General features: G+C 35.0%; 1 long non-coding RNA gene and 1 pseudogene across 1 annotated transcript; both read left to right on the top strand.

The window, feature by feature from the left end:
• Positions 1–17,611, top strand: part of LOC127840378 (N-acetylgalactosamine kinase-like) — a 117,121-nt pseudogene that overhangs the window by 68,562 nt on the left and 30,948 nt on the right.
• On the top strand, positions 11,071–16,339 carry LOC127842856 (uncharacterized). Its single transcript, XR_008031922.1, has 3 exons — positions 11,071–11,636; positions 12,214–12,325; positions 15,688–16,339. It is a non-coding gene; the product is annotated as an uncharacterized LOC127842856 (long non-coding RNA).

Genomic DNA, 17,611 nt, shown 5'->3' with positions numbered 1-17,611 from the left:
ACAGTCTAACACTTATTGGATTATCTGACACTCTTTGTTTGCGCATTATTTGGGCGATCAATCAATTATTTTGTTTATTGATAGATCTTGCGTTTAAATGCCCCTGTATTCACCACAAACCCATAACCTCGTTATGATCAGATACTGTGCAGACAAATACTAAATAACAACATGATGTCATAAACCACAGGTTGCAGATATCTGGTCATTAAACACAATTAATGACACCTCCATGTGACCATGCCTTCTCGTGGTTGTAGCATTGCGTAGCTGTTTCTTGGAATAATTTAATGCCAAATTCTCAATTGTTGCTTTTATTGAACATAAAAGATATTGTCAACATTGAAAGTCATCTGTCCAAACAGATTGTCAGAAACTAAATACTTTATAGATATTAGCCAGTTTTATCATAATTATAAAGTGCTTTATACCTATATATTTAAAATATTTCAAAAATTTAATGCTAAACATTAGTGTCATTTTCTTCTATTTTATAGGACTTTGTCTTATGCTTGATTCAACTCTTACATGTTCTATGATTTTTGAAATAGTTAACACACTAATACATCCATACCTTTGAGAATTGTAGTCTTATAATACTTTGTATTGTATGTTCTATGATTTATGAAATAGTTAACACACTAATACATCCATACCTTTGAGAATTGTAGTCTTATAATACTTTGTATTGTATGTTCTATGATTTATGAAATAGTTAACACACTAATACATCCATACCTTTGAGAATTGTAGTCTTATAATACTTTGTATTGTATACTGCTAATTTATGACTTCGATTTGTGCAATAATCGATGTTTAGTCTTCAGACCACATTTACTCTGATGCTTATGGGTAACTGGTATTTTTATGCCCCCGGTAGGGTGGCATATAGCAGTTGAACTGTCAGTCAGTCAGTATGTCAGTCTGTCCGTCCGACCGAAAAAAAACTTTAACGTTGGCCATTACTTTTGCAATATTGAAGATAGCAACTTGATATTTGGCATGCATGTGTATCTCATGAAGCTGCACATTTTGAGTGGTGGAAGTTCAAGGTCAAGGTCATCCTTCAAGGTCAAAGGTCAAAAATAATAATAATAACTTTTTTTTAAGCAGCGCAGTAGGGGGGCATTGTGTTTCTGACGAACACATCTCTTGTTATTTATAAAGATCAAATATAATTTATTGATATACACTAATAGTATTAAATATTATGTCCTTGAATTATTATTTAGGTATTATAATTTTTATATAAGAATTACTTATTAATTTATTGACTTAACACAGCATGACATGTGATGGTTGTCTGTATGCATATGTTTGACTTAATTGTAACCAGTGTCAGTTCGCATTAAAATCTTGATATTCAACGCAATTTGCATAGCAAAAGAAAATGGAGTTACACGTTCAGCCTCTTTCTGCAATTTGACGCGTCAGGTGATATGATTGATATCTTAAAATAGTATCGGTGTTCATATTGTGAAACTGGTCTATTATTCGATTATGATTAATTTGATGAATCAAGTTAATTTTTGTTAAATGTCTGTTTAAATATTAAATTAACATTACTACTCAAAAATAACGAAAATTCCGTACAATTGTTCGTAAAATAAACTTAACCAAATAAAAATCAGTGTTCCTTATGGCAATTGCCGAAATTTCAACGCCAGATCTGGTCTGGTAAAATAAATGTTTGTGGATACAAAATGCTCGTTTTTATTATTGTTTTGCATATCTATTCATACGACACATGAACACTAAAATGATGTTTGTGTGTCGTATGAATAGATATATTGGCGGGAATTAATTGAGGCCACAAATAAATTAAAACGAGCATTTTGTATCTACAAAAATCTATGTAATCATACCACATCTAGCGTTGAAATTTTGGCTATTGCTATAAGGAACACTGATTGTTTAGGTGTTAACTTTATTTTACGAAATACTTAAAGAAATTTTCGTTGATTTTGAGCGTTATAGAGACTTTAAGAAATTTATTTTATAACAATAAAGTAATATATAGGGAATTGAGTTACCTACACATTCTTTTAAAAGAAATTTGAGTTGTAAATGTATACTTCATTTATAATGCCCCCCTTCGAAGAAGAGGGGGTATATTGCTTTGCACATGTTGGTCTGTCTGTCGGTCGGTCCGTCCACCAGGTGGTTTCCGGATGATAACTCAAGAACGCTTGGGGCTGGGATCATGAAACTTCATAGGTACATTGATCATGACTCGCAGATGACCCCTATTGATTTTGAGGTCAAAGGTCAAGGTCACGGTGAACCGAAATAGTAAAATGGTTTCCGGATGATAACTCAAGAACGCTTAGGCCTAGGATCATGAAACTTGATAGGTAGATTGATCATGACTCGCAGTTGACCCTTAATGATTTTCAGGTCACTAGGTCAAAGGTCAAGGTCACAGTGATCCGAAAAAGTAAAATGGTTTTCGGATGAGAACTCAAGAACGCTTAGGCCTAGGATCATGAAACTTCGTAGGTAGATTGATAATGGCTGGCAGATGACCCCTATTGATTTTCAGGTCACTAGGTCAAAGGTCAAGGTCACAGTGACAAAAAACATATTCACACAATGGCTGTCACTACAGTGGAGAGCCCATATGGGGGGCATGCATGTTTTACAAACAGCCCTTGTTTTGTAGGAATTCTGTGAAACTGTGGCACCATGTATGGTACGTGAACGCACAATGTCTGTTGGAAAAAGGATATTGGAATAAGTAAAGGTAAATTTTATGTGAAGGAGGCTTGACAATTGCAAATATGGTTAGTTTTTTTTGTAAGGCTCGCAGAAAGTTGCCCTAGCCTTCATATGTAAATAAAAAGCCGAAGGAGTATTTATGAAAAATCGTGTAATCAAGTGTGCAATCTGTTACATTTTATTTATTAGCTCATCTATTTTTTTGAAAAAAAATTATGAGCTATTGTCATCACCTTGGCGTCGGCGTCCGGTTAAGTTTTGTGTTAAGGTCCACTTTTCTCATGAAGTATCAAGTATTACATTTACTAACTACCATGAGGAGACTGGGCATGCAATGTAAGATAATTCTGGCGTGCAATTTGACAGAATTTTTATTATTAGAAAATTGAAAATTTGGTTAAGTTTTGTGTTTAGGTCCATTTTAATCCTTAAGTATCAAAGCTATTGCTTTCATACTTGCAACACTTACTATCATAAAGGGACTGTGCAGACAAAGTTATGTAACTCTGACTGGCATTTTGAAAGTATTATGTGCCCTTTTTATTCTTAGAAAATTGAAAATTTGGTTAAGTTTTGTGTTTTGGTCCACTTTACTCCTAAAGTATCATAGATATTGCTTTCATACTTGGAACACTCGCAAATTATCATAAGGGGAAAGTACAGGACAAGTTGAATAACTCTGGTTGTCATTTTGACAGAATTATGGTCCTTTTCTTACTTAGTAACTTTGAATATATGGTTAAATTTTGTGTTTTGATCTACTTTACTTCTCAAGTACCAAGGCTATTGCTTTCAAACTTCAAATACTGTCATGCTATCATAAGTTACTGTACCTGGCAAGTTGAATTTTACCTTGACCTTTGAATGACCATGACTCTCAAGGTGAAATTATTAAATTTTGCTAAAATTTCCATAACTTCTTTACAAGCATTACAAAGCAACTCTTATCTGACATACCACAATAGACTCCACCCAAACCATCCCCCACGCCCCCCCCCCCCCAAAAAAGAAAAAAGTACTTTTTTCATTTTGAAAGATCATCTAATAAATGACCACACCCTCACACTATACCCCCCGACCATTTTTTTTAAACATGGCTAAAAAACACAAATATTTATTTTTATCATTTTTTCATTTTTATAGTGTAATAAATGACCACACCACCACACTATACACCCTTCTCCACCCCACCTCTCCCTCCTTTGTGATTGAAGTATTGAGATAGGTCCCTTCAACTTTTAAAAAAATAGATGAGAGGTCTGAACCCGCAGGGCGGTGCTCTTGTTAACAATCAAATGAGACATAACTTAGAAGCTTCACTTCATTTACTTTGTCTGGCTGGCGTAGTGGATATGGTGTTCACCTAGTGATGGGAACATTTTGGGTTCAACCCTGTTTATTAGCGGTCTCTTTATCTTCATATATACAAAGTACTGATTATTCCCAGAAAACGGACTCTAGAATGTCTTAATAAGCCTAAAGCTTTCAATGCAATCAAGCATAATTAATATGGCTTAACTCTAGCATGAATTATACTTTTGTATTTCAGGGACTCAACATTACACAGTCATTTCAACATGTAGAGTCTTGTCAGCAATGATGGAGCAGTACATCAGATTTCCAGAATCTCGTCATGAACTGAAGATCATTGCCTATGGATTTCATGAATGATGTAGAATGATTGGACTGTTGATGGAACCCACAGTGCATGTCCTGCTTCAACATCTAATCATAGGTCCTTGTTTATCAGCAGTTTAGTTCTTCAAGCAGTCTGTGACAGTAACTTGAAATGTTTGGACATATGACCTGGATGGCCAAGTTCTGTGCATGATTCCCATTTAAATAGGAACGGCCCAGTGGCGCATTAAATGGACATTTTTCGAATGTTCTCGAGGATTCAGCTTACCGCCTGACAAGAAATCTTGCTTTTTGTTCCGTATCGAGGTCATGGACATTTGTATCATTTGCAAAAGATACTGCGATATTTGTGCCTTTGTTCATGCTTTATAGTTGATTAACAATTGGAAGCCATAACCTGTTTTATAGGATGGTGTTAGTGGGACAATGAATTTTGTAAAGATTTAAAGACTGGAAAAGATAATTAAAAGTCAAAAGAGTTCTGCTATTGTTAAGCATGCTTTATTGATTTGTAATGTTAGAAAGATAACATTATTAACAGAATAAAATGTCCATAATTTGAATATTCTACTGTTTTCAGCAACATTTAATTTGATATAGTACAAAATGCTGCATCATGTTATATCATGATCTGTTTTGTGAACAATGACCTTTCAATGTATATTTAATAATTTGTCAATGGGTGTTACACGCATAAGCCCTACCATTAGCCCAAAAAGGAATTGCTTAGGAGTTTTGCCACCTTCTAGAGAAAAATACTTCTCAGAAACAATTGCATTTTGGAAAGTCTATGGCTAGTAAAATTTGGATTTCTTTTGGATACCCAAGGTTACCAATTTATGTTTAATGAATTTGCAATAAAAAGCTTTGACAGAACATAATGTCACAGAGTCGAACACGTGTATGGAATAAAGTGGAAGTTGATTTAATGAGTAATACACATTATATGCTTCTTTGATTAAAAGTTTGTGTTTTCACTAAAACTGCAAACATAGTAAGCTTAATGGTATTGCAACTAAATAAAAGATTCAGATTTAAATTGTATTATTTGAATGCATTGTCTAATACATATGAGCCTCGCTCTGTGAAAAAGGGGTTTAATGCATGTGCACTCCAGATTAGGCTGGGCAGACCGCACAGGCTAATCAGGGAGGATACTTAAGGCACATGCATTAAACCCCTTTTTCACAGAGCAAGGCTCATATATGTTCAATAAACCAAAGATAATCAAAAACAAATGAGACATTTAACCCTGTACCACTCAAAAACGCACTAAGACACATTCGAGAATAAATTTCATTTAAGACCTTTCTTAATATATTAAAGTTTTAAAGGCTTTGTTTCCAACCCATGGATACTGATGAGCAGCAAACAGCATAAAACCTGAACAGATTGTGAGTTACTTGCAGGCTGTTCTGGTTTTATGATGTTTGCATGTAGAAAATTTAAAATTTCCTCAGAGCAGGAAAAGGTTAATAATAACACAACAGCAATTATACTTAAGTATTTTTAAGACTTCATACTAATGCAAGTAACTTTAAACTGTCTAACCAAAATCGGAGATGGTGGAGGGCAAAATTAATGGCTGTGCACCTTGAATTATCTATTCATACTAAAACAATATAATGTTGATCTACAGTATCTTGTACAGCATGCATCTAATACTACAGCCAAATTTGCTTACAAATAATATTACAAGAAACACAAGTCATTAAAGACTTAACTTTATTGCATCAACCATTTAGCAGGAATAAAATATAAAGACAAAAATTATGGCAATTTTTTCATCTGAACATACAAGTCTTGATATACAATCCCATTGCATATAAAAACGACAGTTTACTATTTCTCCGTTCTATATGTCTGCATAAAGACAAGATGGTATTCACTGTGCAATAAAACACACGCAATCATAATACAATTGCTTTTAATTATATGAACTGTACCTTCATTAACATTCAAGAATTTTAATATAAATACATGATGAAAGATGAGCTTTTTCTTGTCTTAAAATAACTTGATACTTTGCAATGACCAAACAATACAACTCAACATACAAATTATCCAACAAAATATATTTTAATGACACAATATTTTTATTCAACAATAGGAATAGCTTAAGGTTGTAACATTTTACACTAAAGTCACAGTGTCAATCTAAGCAAAGAGTAGAATCATAAAGAGATGTCCACAACGGATGATGTGCAAGCTGGCTCTGACTCACATTTCCACATCAGTTGATGTGCAAGCTGGTTATTACAAGGATGTGAACAACCGATGACGTGCAAGCTCTAAGACAGATATCCACAACAGAGATTGTCCTTGCTGGCTCTGACTAATGTCCACAAGTAAATAACATGCAAGCTATCTCTGACTGATGTCCTAAACATATGACGTGCAAGCTGGCTCTTACACAGATGTCCACAACAGATTACGTGCAAGCTAGCACTTACACGGATGTCCACAACAGAGGATGTGCAAGCTGGCTCTAACACTGATGTCCAAAAGAGATGACATGCAAGCTGGCTCTTACACGGATGTTCACAACAGATGACGTGCAAGCTAGCACTAACACCGATGTCCACAATAGAGGACGTGCAAGCTGGCTCTAACACGGATGTCCACAACAGATGACGTGCAAGCTGGCTCTGACTCGGTTGTCCACAACAGATGTCAGATGGGCAAGCTGGCTCTGCCTCAGGTATGTACACAGAAGATGATGTTCAAGTTGGGAACACTGCTACAGCTATAAAATACAAACACCATGTTTCATACTATCATATTATTTTACTACATGTATTTCTTCTACAATACAGAACATTATACTCATTATTAGCATTCTGCTATTGATATCTTAAGGTTTACCAGATGCTTTGTGTGAAGATAGTTCATAACAGAAATTAGCCGTAAAACACTTTTTAGACATAATGTGCATTCTGCTTTAAGAAATATAGCTCAGAATTCACTGGTTAAATCAAATTTTTTGGACTAAATTGGCGTGGCATGCAGACAAAATGTTGAGTTTTGAAACTGTGTCGTATCTGGTGTGAATCTCGAGTTATTTAATTTGGTCTGTATATCAGATGTGTGCACCTGTTATATGTTAACTGTAAGAGTTTAGAATGTCTTGACAGTCATTGTGTTTGTAATACATTGTGTTATCTTTCAGATTTGTGTGACAGTTAAATATAATAATCAATAATCTTGTTCTGCATGCCGGTCAAATTGTTCCGTGGTAAACACCTACCCATTGTGGTCAACTCGTACCTGTTTTTTAGTCAACTTGTACCTACCCAAACTAAACCCGTACCCGATATACAGAAATAGGTGTAGGATGGTAAGCTTATAAGTCAAACTCATAGAGACAATTTTTATTTTCCTCTTGATGTTTCCACTTAAATTATCTAAGCATTGCTCACGCAAGTTGTCTGCTGCAGATATGTATAAGCAGCGAAAGTGTTGATGAAAATTGACACTTGCAGGCTGTCAAGTAACCTTTTTTCAAAAAGTAGGAAAAAATAGGAACTACTTTTGCAAGAAAAGTAGGAAAAAAGTAGGAAAAAGTAGGAACTTTTCCCTCAAAAGTAGGAATATATAATACTAATTTCTTAGACACAGGTCCAGGAAACATAGCTTGAAACAGAGCAGGAGTGCCATCACATGTTCTGTATGGATACCCACTTGAAGCTACCTTAAGGCCCCAAAAGATTTCAGCCTTTTGTACCTGTTCCTTATGTGATGAATGTACTTGCATACAGATAGATTTATTCCCACCACCCTGAGAGCTGCTTGGCTTTGGGGCACTTCCAAACAAACGCTTTTGTGAATTATCATGCATGTATTTCATGTTTTCCTTGTGTTTTTATCCATCTGCATGACTTATCAATTGATTAGCAACAGAATTACTACAAGATGGACTTCATTCAGACAGTACAATATCTTGCAAACTCATTGCCGGTATCTCTCTTGCACCACGATCCAAGTGTTTTTTCACTGTTGTCCCACTTCTCCATCCATGAAGGGTTAAACTTTGTTTTCCCACTAGGCATTTTAGCACTTATAGTGTATCTATGATAATTAAGTTTCAAGCAAAGCTACCCTGTTAAAGAAGTATACATGTAATTAGATGCTGTTCATTTTGGTGTATCATCAAATAAGTGGTTAGAGGTCTTCTGTGTATCGTAATGGTAATATATTGTGCATGTTATATCCTTAAGCATGCCAAATATCAAGTTGCTATCTTCAATATTGCAAAAGTTATGGCCCATATTAAAGTTTTCGGACGGACACACAGACAGACAAACAGACGGACTGACAGTACAACTGCCATATGCCACCCTAACGGGAGCATAAAAATGTATCAGGGCATTTAGGCTCTGTGCATTTATCTTTAATTACTTAGCATGATGTACCTATGATATCAATAGAACATCATATCCGTTGTCATGTACACATGTAATACAGAATTTATTAAATTATATTTGTAAATGATGAAAACTCAACAAGCATCAGTTTTATCTTTTTCCAATAACTTGTGTAATAAATTCCATATTACATAACCACTCATACAATACATGTATCTCTATATCTCTACATTCCAAACAGCAATATCATGTAAACATGCATAAGGTTTGGTCAAATTGTTGTCAATGGAAACAAAATAAAACTGGAATAAACAATGCTCTTGCATCACTGGGAACTGTGTAAGGTAGTGAAGTCTGCAGTGTACAAATGCTAAGGAAGTAAACAAGGCACTATTGTTACTTAAAAAAAAACTTGTCAATAATTTTAAAAGTTACATAAGAAATAAATATTTATGCTCCTGAAGAGGTGCTAGCAGACAGTCAGCATGGGTTGTCAGGTCTCATCTAGATGAATGCACATTAACAGGGATACAGTCATGCCATAGATTCATTCATCCTGCAAGTTTACTAAATAAACTCTTTAAAAAAAATAAATCCTCCATTAAAAATGAAAAAGTAGGAATAGTAGGAAGATTTGGTAAAAAAATAGGAAAAAGTAGGATCCTGATGAAAAAGTAGGAAATAGTAGGAAAAAGTAGGAAAAAGTATGACCGCTTGACAGCCTGCACTTGTGGTTGATGTCTTTCAAAAATTTTACAATTGTGACAAAATAAGACAAATGAAACAAGTTGAATAGTTTGAATGAGGTACGAGTTGACAACAAGAGCATCTCATTTCAAAAATTTTACAATTGTGACAAAATAAGACAAATGAAACAAGTTGAATAGTTTGAATGAGGTACGAGTTGACAACAAGAGCACCGCATAACGGGTGCCACGCTCTGCTACAGGTGCTTGTCAGATTATTTTTTTTAGAGGTCACAATGACCTTGACCTAGTGACCCCAGAATGGGTGTGGCGTGTAAAACAAATCAACATGCATCTACATATGAAGTTTCAAAGTTGTAGGTGAAAGCACTTTATTTTAGAGCCAATGTTACAGTTTTATAGTAGAGGTCACAGTAACCTTAAACTTTGACCTAATGACCCAAAAATGGGTGTGGCGTGTAAAACTCATCAAGGTGCATCTACATATGAAGTTTCAAAGTTGTAGGTGGAAGCACTTTGATTTTAGAGCCTATGTTAAAGTTTTATATTAGAGGTCAAAGTGACTTTGACCTAGTGACCCAAAAATGGGTGTGGCGTGTAGAACTCATCAAGGTGCATCTACATATGAAATTTCAAAGTTGTAGGTGGAGCACTTTGATTTTAGAGCCAATGCTAAAGTTTTAGCACGACGCCTACGGCGTACGACGAGCTGGCTATGACAATACCTCGGGTTTTCTCCGAAAACGCCGAGATAAAAATGGGTACGAGTTGACCAAGGTACGAGTTGCCTTTGGGATGAATTGCCTGTAAAGCCTTTTTCTTTTTCTTTTTAATTGAAGATGTATACGGTGCTGGACTAGAGCATACGACTGCCATAACAATAACTTGGCTCTCTTCTAACTGAGCTTAAGGGAAGATGTTTCTTACACACAATTACTATATTTCATTATTTGACGACATATGATTATGACGTGTTTTTGCGGGTGTTTATGTTTTATCAGAGGCGTTTGCATATAGACAAACCGTGAAAACAACACTCGATACTCTTGAGCTGTTTTAATTGCATTAAAATTCATAATTCATGTATGTTAAATACTAACCTCATTGCTAATGTCATCAAAATTGATCACTCTTTCGCCCTTAAAATGTTTTGTGTTAATGTGAAACAACCGTCATCATGATGACTGCATGAATGCTGGATAAGACGCGAGTTTTGATTGGTTCTTTCTAGGTGTCGGAACCAATCAAATTTTATCGCGTAACCACATAGCAACCCGAATTTCGCGCAGTAATTCAATGCTATTGAAAATCGCGCGGAGTAATGAATCTTCCGCGCGATTTTTCATTAGCAACCCGCAATTTACATAGCAACCCGAGATTTGTACAGTAATTCAATGCTTAATTTTCGCGGAAGATATTTGTGTTCCGCGCTTTGTGGATTAGGTCCGCGCGATTTTATACACTACTATTTGTACAGAGTAGATAATATTAAGGTTCCGCGCGATTATTTGAGCCCGCATTTTCTACAGGGTTGAAAGATAATTGTTCCGACGGAAAATTATGGAAAGCCAAAGGGGACCCCCGCTAAAATACATATACTTATATAGTAAATATCGGGATTGTCATTTTTCGCGGAACTTTCACTTTCCGCGAAAAACCAATGCCAGCATGGCCATAAAACACTACATACAAATCGAAATCTAAAAAGCGCGGAACTTTCATATATTTTCCGTCGGAGCAATTATTTTTCAACCCTGTAGAAAAAGCGGGCTCAATTAATCGCGCGGAACGTTATTTATCTACTCTGTACAAATAGTAGTGTTTAAAATCGCGCGGAGATTGTAGAATGCTATTTTAAGAAGTCTATTAAAGAGAGAAAATCCAGTAAATACCAGATCCAAAAAGCGCGGAACACAAATATCGTCCGCGAAAATTAAGCATTGAATTACTGTACAAATCTCGGGTTGTTAGGTGTTAGAATCCCTAGTTACCCGAAAAATTTGATTGGATCCGATACTTAGAAATAACCAATCAGATACTTTGTAACAAATGCAACACAATCAGTGCGTTCAGTAAGTATAACGTTTCAAGATGGCGGAGCGAATTGCATGGTTATTGTTTCTACTCGATGGATTCGCAGATAATTCGGAAATAGATCAGATTGGGATCAATAACTGTATTGCATACGATCATTTACATGTATTACCAGGTTTGTATTTGTACTTTTTTAATATTGTGTAAAACTATCCGATAATATGCTTAATGTTGACAATTGTTAATTAAATGAGCCGCGTTCTGAGAAAACTGGGCTTAATGCATGTGCGTAAAGTGTCATCGCAGATTAACCTGTGCAGTCCGCACATGCTAATCAGGGATTACACTTTCCGCTTTTATGGTATTTTTAATTTCAAGGAAGTCCCTCCTTACCGAAAATGAAGTTTATGCGGAAAGTGTCGTCCCTGATTAGCCTGTGCGGACTGCACAGGCTTACGCTAATCTGGGATGACACTTTACGCACATGCACTAAGCCCAGTTTTCTCCGAATGCGACTGAAATAATAACTTATTGTAATGTAATGTACTTGTGTCTTGTATTCGTTCAGTTGAACGTCAATATATTAATACATTTATTTTTGTTTTCAACCTATTAATTAAAATAAGGTATTGTTTTTAATCCATTTTTAGTTTCGTTATAGCTGACCTAGATTTAAACATTTCGTCATAAATTAATAAATAAAATTATTAATAAATTTATGTTTTAATATAATTTATATATAAATTTTGTAGGTGTGTGTTGCCAGTAATGGTTGAAGATATGCCAAACAAATTGTGCCTCTCTATACAGACAGATTTCAGGTCTCAATTTCGACTTCAAAGGTCAACATATCACTGATATCAGGTTTGTCAGCTATTGGTTTGTATTATTCTTATCCACATTGCAGCAAGAATAACTGGATAACTTAACTTTTCAATAGCTATTACATGTAGATCTAATTTAAATTAATCATGTTTCTAAATCATCCACTAAATGCGGCTAATTATCCACTTGTTGGAAGTTTTTTGTGATAAAAACTTGGAGTAGATTTATTTTACTCCCAAACTTCCTTTAAGAAAGCCCAACAGCTGTAGAGTGATGGAAAATCTACTTCTTTAAAGTATTTATAAGTGAATAGACCCTTTTCACAATAAGCCAATATAGCAGGTAGTCAAATGATTGCAGAATTCCAGAATGAGGCTGAACGTGTAGAGATTTCTAATAGTGCATCGCAATATCGCTCTGCTTTTGATCATTCAGCTAGATCTACTTAATGATATTGCCAACACAAGTTGACTTCGTCAGAAATAGCCATTAATTACTTAATATATACTTTCCATTTTAAGTGCCAATATATGAAATACATTTTCTTGATTAAAGTACTTGTTTGTATTCTTGTTTGTATTCTTTTTTTTGCACAAACTCTGACACTCCAAGTATGGCTTTCAATTCTTAGTGTGTGTAAATTGACAGTCTTAAACTAATTGGATTATCTGACACTCTTTGTTTGCGCATTTTTTGGGCGATTAATCAATTATTTTATTTATTGATAGATCTTGCGTTTAAATTCCCCTGTATTCAGCACAAACCCATAACCTCTTTATGATCAGATACTGTGCAGACAAGTACTAAATAACAACGTGATGTCATAAACCACATGTTGTAGATATCTGGTCATCTGGTCATTTAACACAATTAATGACACCTCCATGTGACCATGGCGTCTCATGGTTGTAGCATTGCGTAGCCGTTTCTTGGAATAATTTAACGCCAAATACTCAATTGTTGCTTTTACTGAACATAAAAGATATTGTCAACATTGAAAGTCATCTGTCCAAAAAGATTGTCAGAAACTAAATACTGTATACATATTAGCCAGTTTTATCATAATTATAAAGTGCTTTATACCTATATATTTTTAATATTTCAAAAATTTAATGCTAAACATTTGTGTCATTTTCTTCTATTTGATAGGACTTTGTCTGATGCTTGATTCAACTCTTACACGTTCTATAATTCATGAAATTGTACACATCCTACCTTTGAAAATTGTAGTCTTACAATACTTAGTATTGTATACTGCTAATTTATGACTTCGATTTGTGCAATAATCGATGTTTAGTCTTCAGACCACATTTACTCTGATGCTTATGGGTAACTGGAAATTGTATGCCCCTGGAAGGGTGGCATATAGCAGTTGAACTGTCCGTCAGTCAGTCAGGATGTCAGTCTGTCCGAAAAAAAAATGTTGGCCATTACTTTTGCAACATTGAAGATAGCAACTTGATATTTGGCATGCATGTGTATCTCATGAAGCTGCACATTTTGAGTGGTGGAAGTTCAAGGTCAAGGTCGTCCATCAAGGTCAAAGGTTAAAAAAATATATGTATAATTAAAAGCGGCGCAGCAGTGGGCATTGTGTTTCTGATGAACACATCTATTGTTATATATAAAGATTAAATATAATTCATTAATATACACTAATAGTACATAACTTATGTCCTTGAATCATTATTTAGGTGTTATAATTTTTAACCAGGTTTTCCGAAGGAAAAAACTGGTTATTAGATTGGCGAATGCGGGCGGGCTGGCTGGCTGGCGGGCTGGCGGAATAAGCTTGTCCGGGCCATAACTATGTCGTTCATTGTCAGATTTTAAAATCATTTGGCACATTTGTTCACCATCATTGGACGGTGTGTCGCGCGAAATAATTACGTCGATATCTCCAAGGTCAAGGTCACACTTTGAGTTCAAAGGTCAAAAATGGCCATAAATGAGCTTGTCTGAGCCATAACTATGTCGTTCATCGTCAGATTTTAAAATCATTTGGCACATTTGTTCACCATCATTGGACGGTGTGTCGCGCGAAATAATTACGTCGATATCTCCAAGGTCAAGGTCACACTTTGAGTTCAAAGGTCAAAAATGGCCATAAATGAGCTTATCCTGGCCATAACTATGTCATTCATTGTGAGATTTTAAAATCATTTGGCACATTTGTTCACCATCATGGGACGGTGTGTCCCACGAAAGAATCACGTCAATATCTCCAATGTCAAGGTCGCCACGACTAAAAATAGATTAAAAAAAAAAACTTACAAAGGGGGTTAATTTTTTTTGGTCATTTCAAAAGTTCAGTTTGAGTTTTCTCCCTTTATCAGATTTTTTTTTCACAATGAAAACCTGGTTTTGTGACAATTTTGTCCCTTGTTATTCTTAGAAAATTGAAAATTTGGTTAAGTTTTGTGTTTTGGTCCACTTTACTCCTAAAGTATCATAGATATTGCTTTCATACTGGGAACACTCACAAATTATCATAAGGGGACAGTACAGGACAAGTTGAATAACTCTGGTTGTCATTTTGACAGAATTATGGTCCTTTTCTTACTTAGTAACTTTGAATATATGGTTAAATTTTGTGTTTTGATCTACTTTACTTCTCAAGTATCAAGGCTATTGCTTTCAAACTTCAAATACTGTCATGCTATCATAAGTTACTGTAGCTGGCAAGTTGAATTTTACCTTGACCTTTGAATGACCATGACTCTCAAGGTGAAATTATTAAATTTTGCTAAAATTTCCATAACTTCTTTACAAGCGTTACAAAGCAACTCTTATCTGACATACCACAATAGACTCCACCCAAACCATCCCCCACGCCCCCCCCCCAAAAAAAAAGAAAAAAGTACTTTTTTTTCATTTTGAAAGATCATCTAATAAATGACCACACCCTCACACTATACCCCCTGCCCATTTTTTTTAAACATGGCTAAAAAACACAAATATTTATTTTTATCATTTTTTCATTTTTGGAAGATAGTGTAATAAATGACCACACCACCACACTATACACCCTTCTCCACCCCACCTCTACCTCCTTTGTGATTGAAGTATTGAGATAGGTCCCTTCAACTTTAAAAAAAATAGATGAGAGGTCTGAACCTGCAGGGCGGTGCTCTTGTTAACAATCAAATGAGACATAACTTAGAAGCTTCACTTCATTTACTTTGTAAGGCTGGCATAGTGGATATGGTGTTCACCTAGTGATGGGAACATTTTGGGTTCAACCCTGTTTATTAGCGGTCTCTTTATCTTCATATATACAAAGTACTGATTACTCCCAGAAAACGGACTCTAGAATGTCTTAATAAGCATAAAGCTTTCAATGCAATCAAGCATAATTAATATGGCTAAACTCTAGCATGAATTTTACTTTTGTATTTCAGGGACTCAACATTACACAGTCATTTCAACATGTTGAGTCTTGTCAGCAATGATGGAGCAGTACTTCAGATTTCCAGAATCTCGTCATGAGCTGAAGATCATTGCCTATGGATTTCATGAATGATGTAGAATGATTGGACTGTTGATGGAACCCACAGTGCATGTCCTGCTTCAACATCTGAGCATAGGTCCTTGTTTATCAGCAGTTTAGTTCTTCAAGCAGTCTGTGACAGTAACTTGAAATGTTTGGACATATGACCTGGATGGCAAAGTTCTGTGCATGATGCCCATTTAAATAGGAACGGCCCAGTGGCGCATTAAATGGACATTTTTCGAATGTTCTCGAGGATTCAGCTTACCGCCTGACAAGAAATCTTGCTTTTTGTTCAGTATCGAGGCCATGGACATTTGTATCATTTGCAAAAGATACTGCGATATTTGTGCCTTTGTTCATGCTTTATAGTTGATTAACAATTGGAAGCCATAACCTGTTTTATAGGATGGTGTTAGTGGGACAATGAATTTTGTAAAGATTTAAAGACTGGAAAAGATAATTAAAAGTCAAAAGAGTTCTGCTATTGTTAAGCATGCTTTATTGATTTGTAATGTTAGAAAGATAGCATTATTAACAGAATAAAATGTCCATAATTTGAATATTCTACTGTTTTCAGCAACATTTAATTTGATATAGTACAAAATGCTGCATCATGTTATATCATGATCTGTTTTGTGAACAATGACCTTTCAATGTATATTTAATAATTTGTCAATGGGTGTTACACGCATAAGCCCTACCATTAGCCCAAAAAGGAATTGCTTAGGAGTTTTAGGAGAATACTTCTCAGAAACAATTGCATTTTGGAAAGTCTATGGCTAGTAAAATTTGGATTCCTTTTGGATACCCAAGGTTACCAATTTATGTTTAATGAATTTGCAATAAAAAGCATTGACAGAACATAATGTCACAGAGTCGAACACGTGTATGGAATAAAGTGGAAGTTGATTAAATGAGTAATACACATTATATGCTTCTTTGATTAAAAGTTTGTGTTTTCACTAAAACTGCAAACATAATAAGCTTTGAAGTATTGCAACTAAATAAAAGATTCAGATTTAAATTGTATTATTTGAATGCACTGTCTAATACATATGAGCCTCGCTCTGTGAAAAAGGGGTTTAATGCATGTGCACTCCAGATTAGCCTGGGCAGATCGCACAGGGAGGATACTAAACGCACATGCATTAAACCCCTTTTTCACAGAGCAAGGCTCATATATGTTCAATAAACCAAAGATAATCAAAAACAAAATGAGACATTTAACCCTGTACCACTCAAAAACGCACTAAAACACATTCGAGAATTAATTTAATTTAAGACCTTTCTTACTATATTAAAGTTTTAAAGGCTTTGTTTCCAACCCATGGATACTGATGAGCAGCAAACAGCATAAAATCTGAACAGATTGTGAGTTACTTGCAGGCTGTTCTGGTTTTATGATGTTTGCATGTAGAAAATTTAAAATTTCCTCAGAGCAGGAAAAGGTTAATAATAACACAACAGCAATTATACTTAAGTTATTTTAAGACTTCATACTAATGCAAGTAACTTGCAACTGTCTAACTAAAATCGGAGATGGTGGAGGTCAAAATTAATGGCTGTGCACCTTGAATTATCTATTCATACTCAAACAATATAATGTTGCTCTACAGTATCTTGTACAGCATGCATCTAATACTACAGCCAAATTTGCTGACAAATAATATTACAAGAAACACAAGTCATTAAAGACTTAACTTTATTGCATCAACCATTTAGCAGGAATAAAATATAAAGAAAAAGATTATGGCAATTTTTTCATCTGAACATGCAAGTCTTCATATACAATCCCATTGCATATAAAAACGACAGTTTACTATTTTTCCGTT

The sequence above is a fragment of the Dreissena polymorpha genome, chromosome 8 (genome assembly GCF_020536995.1).
Source record: "Dreissena polymorpha isolate Duluth1 chromosome 8, UMN_Dpol_1.0, whole genome shotgun sequence".
NCBI classification, from domain to species: domain Eukaryota; kingdom Metazoa; phylum Mollusca; class Bivalvia; order Myida; family Dreissenidae; genus Dreissena; species Dreissena polymorpha.
The sequence above is the reverse complement of the archived record's forward strand: the minus strand, read 5'-3'. Positions and strand labels throughout refer to the sequence as shown.